Below are 8,394 nucleotides of genomic sequence, written 5' to 3'. Positions count from 1 at the left end.
GTGACTGTATTTGGATATTTCCAAAGAAAGAACACGTGAGCATGCAGAGAGGGAAGGCTGACATCTGCAAGCCAGAAAGACAGCTCTCACCAGGACCCTATCCGGCTGCCACCTTGATCTTGGACTTCACAGCCTCCAAACTGTGAGAGAATACATTTCTGCACCCATCTATGGTGCTTTCTTGCGGCAGTCCAAGCGAAGCAAGACAGTAACCTTAACCAAATTATAATGTCTCTGGGCCTCAGTTTTCTGACACGTAAAAATCTGTGGATCAGGTTAAATTAATCCCAAATTCTCTTCCATCCCTAGCATTCTGATCTGTGATTCTAACTGAAATTGTCTGGCTCCACAAGAGCACCACATTTGTATTAACAAAAAAAATTTTAATGGAGTTTTCCAATTTTCAGAATAGTTACAAAACGGTACAGAGAAGTGCCATATATCTCTAACTCAGATTCACCAACGTTTAATATTTTTCTCCATATACTTTTTCATATTCTCTCTCTGTATTTATACACATATTATTTATTTATTTTGCTGAACCACTTGAGGGTAGATTGCAGATATACCTCTTTATCCCTTTAGAGTTCAGGATGTATTCTCTAAAAACATGCATATTTTCTTACCTATGGTTCCCAACTCAAGGAAATTTAACACTGATAATAACACTTCTATGTAATCTACAGCTCATGTTCCAATGGTTCTTTAATGGTTCTGTTAATATTTTCCCCTCCCAGCTGGGAATCCATCTGGGATCACCTACTGCTCCTTATCACACTGTTCTCATGTCTCCTTCTCCCCCTTCATCTGGAACAGTTCCTTTGGCTTGTCTTTCTTTTCATGAGTGTAAGAGTTTTGTAAAGAATACAGGCCATTTACTAGAATGACCTTTATTTTGGATTCGTTCAATGTTGCCTCATGATTAAGGTCAGGTTCTGCATTCCTGGTCGGACCACTATATAACGGATGTTGTATCCTTTCCAGAGAATCACATCAGGCAGCACGTGATATCTGAATGTCATTCATTGGTGATATTAATCTTTATGACTAGATCAAGGTGTTGTCCCATTTCTTCATTTATTTATATGGTTTCTATTTTTCTCTTTGCAACTATTATGCAATCTGTAGAGAGACACTTTGAGGCCATACAATGGTCCGACAGGCTTAGTAGCATCCACTCACGGTTCTTGACTGAGCCAGTCGTTACTATGATGCTTAGAAAATGGTGACGTCCATTGCCACCACTCCATCCACTTTAATCAGTTCGCACAAGTCACTTACCTGTAAACCAGAACCCTCAGTCCCCTCCCCTCTACTATTGTACTCATGGATTTTTGTTTTATCCAAAAGGTAAATAATCTATTACTCTCCTTATTTATTTTGATGCTCTGATTGTATCAGATTTGGCCAGCGGGAGCCCCTTCAAACTGGCTCCTATGTCCTTTGGATACACTTCCATCTTTTTAACACTTTTGAGAAATGTTGATCCAAATCAGAGGCAAATCAAAATAAGTGCTATTTTTGTGTGTGTGTGCTGTGGGGCCCTAGGAACGAAGCTAAGGACACATTATCAACTGACAGGAGCTCAAAAATGTATTAGATGTTGTAACTATGTACAACATATTCTCTTTAGTTGTATTATTCTTAGGTTTTCCAGTTAGTTGTCGTAATTAGTTTTCATAGTTATCATAGGTAACGAGACTGGACTGCCAAAATCCTAGGGCTAATTTGGAAGACAGGACTGCAGCCTACGCAAAGCTTCTTTTCAACATGGAGGTTTCTTCAACATCTTATCTTCATTTGAATGCCAACATCTTTATCATTTGTCCCTTACTGTGATGCGTGTGCACAGGTTTACACTTCACATTAGCTCTTGGCACTTGGTCTCTGTGGAAGTTCTGACGGTTCTTCTCGCCTCTGCAATCTCGCTGAACAAAGCCAGATTTTCTCCCAAACTCGGTAATAATTGTCATTCCTGCTATCAACACTAAGGCACTAGGCTGGAGGTTTTCAAACTTTCATAATATTCTTAGTGTCGCAGTAATTTTTTCCAATGCTCCCATGACAAAAGAAATGCTGAACAGTTCCTTTTATTAAACATTCAGGCCCAAATAACTTAGTAAGTGTTTATGTCCACAAGCTTTGTAATTGTTTGGAAAAATTATATACAGAAGTTGAAAGAAAGTTGTAGGTTTATTTCATCTGTAAAGAGCCACCACTACTTACCTGTGGGGTGTGTGCACCTGTTGGGTAGGGCACAATTTCTCAAGCCTTGAAGCAGCTTGGACATAACCATTTTTATTTCCTTTAATGCATTTATTGTCACGGGCAATTGCTTTTTATCAGAACTGCTAAAAACCTAGCTTTGCAAAGTGATGATGTCACTGAAAGCGACGTGGACTGATCTATTGCTGAAACTATGAGTTACTGAGTAGCTTGTGCGGTGTCCCAAAGATGTCCAGTTATCACTGTGTTTCCCTCAAAAGTGTAAAATATCCCGCACTACAGTACTGCAGGGTGCTTTGCCGCACAGTTGGGAAACTGTGACACTAAGCCCTGGAAACTTCCAGTTCCCTTGGTAAAACAGCGACAACAAATACTGAGCCGATGTTAAAAATCGTGTCACTAATGGTGTAACCAGTAGAGTTCGTTATGTAGTACCAAGCTGTGGCCCTTTTGCACACTTGATAAATTGGGGGATCACATTGTTTATTTTTCCAGGCGCTGGAGACTTTTAAAGAGTGAAAGAGGTACTAACTAACCATGACAGGGTTCTGGGACAACAGGTGCAAACAAGGACTGTGCTGGGCAAGCCGAGCTGTGCGGCCACCCAGTTCATCCTGACATGCATCACAACACTTAACATTCTGAGATGCGCCTTCACTCAACAAATGATCACCGCTACAACGTAGTTTCCATGATCGTGTAATTGGCGGAAGGATCTTATCGCATGGCATGGTGAAAACGTGAAATTTGATGGTTGTGCTCTTCTCTGTCCTATCCTTTTTCCTCCATCTCCCCTTAGACGCTGGACCTTCTTTCTCCCCCCCCCCCCAATCCCATCAACACTTACCTGCCACTTTCCTAGCCACCCAGGTTCAAGTCTTCACCTGCAATGTGCTGAAGAGAATGTGAAAGGTACCTACATTCATGGCACAAGAAAGCCTGTAAAAAATATTCTCTTTTCTCGTCTCTTTCTGTAGGATCTGCACCAGGCAGGTGCTCCGAATTTCTTCTTCTTCCACTCTAAGCCCCACAAAGCCCTCACAGATCAACGTCCAACCCCAAGGTCTTTTGAGTCTCTTTTTCCTCCTTAGCTACAAGGTCTTTTAAATCTCAAGCTCTTCTCTTAGCTGCATTCGACACAACAAAGGAACTCAGAAAGCGACTCTGCACCTTAGAGATTACAAACGCTTCCAATATTCAATCTTTCATCCTTTTTTTCTTTCACATTCGAATGCACTCATCCATGCATCTCTCAAGATTGCCTGTGAAGGTTCCACCTAATTTCAGAGCTCTAAAGGGCGGGCCAAAAGGGCGGTACGGTAATCATTAGGGCTTTTAGAAAATCACGAATTAATCGGAAAGAAAAAGTATATAAAACAATAGGATGTTTGGGCTTTGCAGAATGTCTGTGCCTGGCACGTAGCGGAAGCCTCGGAAACATTTGTCTACGGGTGTAGAAGTAGCATTGATACTGGAAAATCGTCCCTAATGAGCTCGCCGAGCTCTTACGGAGCGCCCTCGGTGTGCCAGGCAGACTCCATGCAGAGTGGTGGTATGTTCCCGGGGCATTCGGAGGGTCGCAGGGAGGCTCAATCCTGCCTCCAGGCCCTTGTCCGCTCCTTCATCTCCGTGGTGACACACGTGTGCGATCACAGGCCGGCGCGGATCGGCGGGAAGGGTCTGCCTCGCGGGGCCAGGAGGCTCCCCGCGGACGGCGGGGACGAGCTGGGGGGACGAGCCCGCCCAGGGAGGCGCGGAGGAGCCGCGAGGCCCGGACCCCCGGACCGCGTCCCGGGCAGCTGGCGCTCCGGCGCGCTCGGCGGCCCCACGGCTGATAATTGAGTCAGAAATGCCGGTTACGTTGAAGAAAGTAAGGTTTACGCGGCTTAGGCTGGTAAAGAGCAGAGCGGAGCTCTGACGCAAGCGTTTAAGTGACCGGGAAGGAACACTCTTCAGCAGTGACTGAGAACAGACGGAAGGGGCGGACGCAAATAGTTCAGTGATAGTCTACTTTAAAGAGAACTGAAGGGGCGCCGAAATAGCTCAGTTGGGAGAGCGTTAGACTGAAGATCTAAAGGTCCCTGGTTCGATCCCGGGTTTCGGCAGCGCTCCCTTTTTAGTCCCTAAAGGAATCAAATTTCCAACGAATCCCTTGCCCTGAGTAACCTGGTTCATTAATGCCAGCCCACTGGAGAACGAGGACTTGAAGGATAAGCGAGCGTGGAACGGAAACAGCCAATCTTAGCGCCCCCTACCCCGAGACGGCGGCCGCCACTTCCGGGACGCCTTCCTGGCCGGCAGCCGAGGCTCTGCTGCGCATGCGCGATGCGGGGCCTGGCGGCAGGGCGGTTCACGCCCCACCCGAGTCCCGCAGCTCCCGGCGCCCGGCGCGCTACTGGTGACCCGAGGGTGCTGCTCCTTGAAAGCGCTCCGTCTGCCTCCCGGGGAACGAAAGACAACTTCACCTCAAGCTAAATTCCCCGAGTATCCCAACTTGAAAAGCCAGACCCTGCTGTGCGCTCAAGTGGCCCCGGTCGGGCGTTGCCCGTAGGGGAACCGGGCGGCTCCGTATCTCCGGGTAGAGGCGCACTCAGGACCGCTCCGAGGGCATAACCCTGAGTTGCTTGCCAAACGTGGAAGAGCGCGGCAGCATCACAGCTCTGTAAAATCGATCTTGCACCTGAGCAACTTTATTTCGAGTGTAGGCCAGTGGTTCTCAAAGTGTGGTCCCCGGAACAGCAGCAAGGGCTTCAAATGCCAATTCTGGGTCCCACCTCGGACCTACAGTATCAGAAACTGGTTTCCAGCTCTAGGTGTCTTAAGCAGCCCTGCGAGTGAGATTCGGAGGCAGCTAAAGTTTGAGGATCCACTTATCTAGAAATTCCTTTGTATTTCCAAAAGGGCCCTTTCCTAAGACTGTTTTTGTGAACAAACCTTTTCCTTTTGCTGCCTCTTACCTGCGAGTCTGAAATAAAACTTTGTCACGTGCTCGAAATACACCTTTTTCCGAGAGGTTTTGCTTTCACAGTGAGTGTGTGCGTTCCGGGTGTGATCAACTCTCCTAGCTACCCGGGGGAGCCCACTCCCCAGCGCTAATCTCGGTGGTGTGGCCAAAAAAAAAAAAAAAAAAAAAAAAAAAGGAGGCCCAGCCCTCCCTCCGATTCTATGTTGTGTGGCTCCTGGGAGCTGAGCCAGGACCCAGGGGGAGCAGGCGAAGGATGTACATTTGAATTAAAGAAGGAAGAAATTTCAATTTGTTCAAGCCTCTAGAAAAGGAATGTGTAGTTCAGCAGGGTGGTGAGTTGCGAATTAGCACATAACAGCTTGTGGGACTTATGTAGTGGTTCTTGCAGATCTTCTTGTTCTCCTGGGTCGACAGGGTGCTTCGCCTTTATGAAGTACTGTGTGCTCTCAGGTTATTCATTCATTCATCAGTTGAGCATTAATTATTGACCTCCCACTGTGGGCCAGAAATTATTACGTCTTCATGATTACCTAATAAAAAATGCATCATTATCTTCACTTTACACATAACAGTCCTTGTAGGATGGTAAAGATTAAACCTAATATATGTCAGGCATGTAACATCTGCCACCTCTTAAATGATACTGTACCTGAATACTTGTTGGGATGTTTGGTTAAGATGGGTGCTTAAAAATGAGGGTTAGTTAGAGGAAGAAACCAAAGGCCTTTGCTGGTTAATCTATAAGGCTCTATGGGGAAGATGGCATTGGTTGGGGCCGCAGAGGAAGATTTCTTGGATGCGGGAGAGCAAACTGGGGTACGAGCAGCTCTCCATGTGTTTAAATGCAAGGGGAATGGTGTGGGCATTAAAGGTGAGACAGGCGGTTTTCAGACGACCCTGTAGGGCAGACACTAAGATCGGGTATTTGCTACTGGACATTTGGTATTGGGGAGGTGAGAGGCACACATCAGGTTAGAAGTCTGCAGAGGGAAAGGTAAAAGGGGACAGTTGGGCAGGCCCCCACTGGGACGTGGTTGTAAAGGTTTTGCTGGCCTCGCGGGAGGGAGGAATGGACGTGAAAAGATAAGCAGCATTTAAAAAATGTGATGCATATATATGTTTTAAAATAATTATATAATATGTATATACCATTTTTTTTTTTTTACCTTAAGAATTAAAGTCTAGAGTTGTAATCTGATCATTCTTACTGCCTTTCATTGACATGTGAAGTGCTCTGATAGATATCAAACACTGTCACTTCCTGGAGTGAAGGCTGAGAAAGACTGAACATGACTTGTCTCTTAAGGAGCCCCCTGACACCAGGGACAGCTCTTTCTAACTGAGGAGGGGGTGAAGGGTCAGCCCTTACCTCAGGAAAGAAATACTTTCAATGGAAAGAATGTGATCAACATCGCACATTTATCAGTGAGTTCTCAGCCCAGTCCTCTCCTGGCAGCGAAAAGGTTATGAAGGTGTGCTCGTGCTCCAGGTTGGTCATCCAGTGTGGAAGGGAAAAGGCATCTTCTCAAATTCCCTTGATAAGTTTTTAGAAAGAAACTTGGGTCATCTGGCTCTTGTGACAAATTTCTAAGGGACACACAAGCGCTGTGCTATGTGACTGTTTATTTCTTAATTACTCTCGGTGCTACATTCATTTTAGGCCAGCGTTAAGATATAGTAAAGGTGTTATAATTGTTATATATAATAAAACTAGATGAGCATCTGCTAATTCATTGGGACCTTTTGTGTAATCAATATGGAAATACGTTAATGCCCGTTTTATTAGTCTTGGGTTATATGTCTATTTTAAATGTGTAGTGGCTTGTAGCTGCTTAGTTTTGTGTTACATTCGTTGTTATAGCTTGGATTTGTATGACGTTGAGCCATGGTCAGAAATACAACCCCTTGTTTGGATTTCCCTCAGATTCCAGGAATGTATGGCCCCTACATGATAATCCTTAATATGTGGTGTCAGAATGGATTACCTTGTGTAAGTGTAGCTCATCTATCTAGCTGAAATCTTGGAGTGTCGCTTGCAGTTCTAGCTGTTGGAGGCTGGGAATGAAGGAGAACAGTTTGAGCAAAGGCAAGGGTCTTCTTCATAACAGACACCCAAGTCACATATTACTTCTGTAAATTCCAATTTCCATATAATGGGTTGTCTTAAAGTCAGGTGCACAAATATATGTCTATTCATTGCCTTAAATATATCCTACAGTGCATTTTGAGCAACCTCTCTTCCTATATACTCATCGACTCTCTATCGAGAATATACAGAGTCACCATTTCTGGAGTGCTTTTCATGTGCCGGGAATTCTAATGAGCATGTTTCAGACATAATCCCACTAAACTTGTCAACAACTCTATCAGGTAGGAGGCATAGTTGAATATAAGGGGGGGGGGGAGAAGCTACGTAGGTGTGCTCTTGTGAAAAGCCAGCGTAATTCCGAGATATATTAAAATGAAATATGAGCCATAAAAATAAAGGAGTAGTTCATTTACACACTGCATTAGTGAGATTCCTGTGAGAGCATTTGGTTCAGTTTTGATTAACTCAGTTTAAGAAGAAAGGGTTAACAAAGAACAAAAACATGGTTAAGGAAGAGGAGATTTATTTTAAAGACAACAACACAAGGATATGAAATAGACTTGCTAAGATAAAAGAAAACTAAGGGTCACTTGATTCCAGTCTTCAAATTATTGTTTTGCAGGAGGGTATGAATTCTAGGGAGATGCTACAAGAAGAATGGGTTTAGATGAAGGCAGGAGAGATAAACACAGGAGCTGTGATAAGATATTTAGCCTATTTTGTGATAGAAAATGGTCTGACCAAGATAGGAGAAACTGGAGAATTGCTTTTGAATAGATTTATCGGTGTTTAAGAGGACTGCTAGTCAACTTTTGGGGTGTAGGGGAGGAAAAACACTTTTGATCACTACCGTCTTAGCTTCTCAGCAGGGGCCTTAGAAATAAGACTGACAAAAGACAGATTAACAAGAAAAAACAACAAAGCAAACAGAAGATTATTAACCTGTGCATTGTGCATACAAGTGGGAGTACCCAGTGATGAGTAGCTCAAAGGGGTGGTGAGAACTTGGTCCTATATAGCATCTTAACAAAAGAACAGTAAGTCTGTACAGAAGTGACAAGACCAAGGAAAAAGACTAAGTTTCCTGGCTGGCAAATGGTGGGAAGGCAAAAAA

General features: G+C 44.4%; 1 non-coding gene across 1 annotated transcript; it reads left to right on the top strand.

Annotated features, from left to right (window-relative positions):
* The first annotated feature begins 4,258 nt into the window (after window positions 1-4,258).
* On the top strand, window positions 4,259-4,331 carry TRNAF-GAA. The gene has a single exon. It is a non-coding gene; the product is annotated as a tRNA-Phe (tRNA).
* The last annotated feature ends 4,063 nt before the right edge of the window (window positions 4,332-8,394 follow it).

This window comes from Lynx canadensis, chromosome A1 (assembly GCF_007474595.2).
Source record: "Lynx canadensis isolate LIC74 chromosome A1, mLynCan4.pri.v2, whole genome shotgun sequence".
Classification (NCBI taxonomy): Eukaryota; Metazoa; Chordata; class Mammalia; order Carnivora; family Felidae; genus Lynx; species Lynx canadensis.
This window is presented reverse-complemented; position numbering and strand designations above follow the sequence as displayed.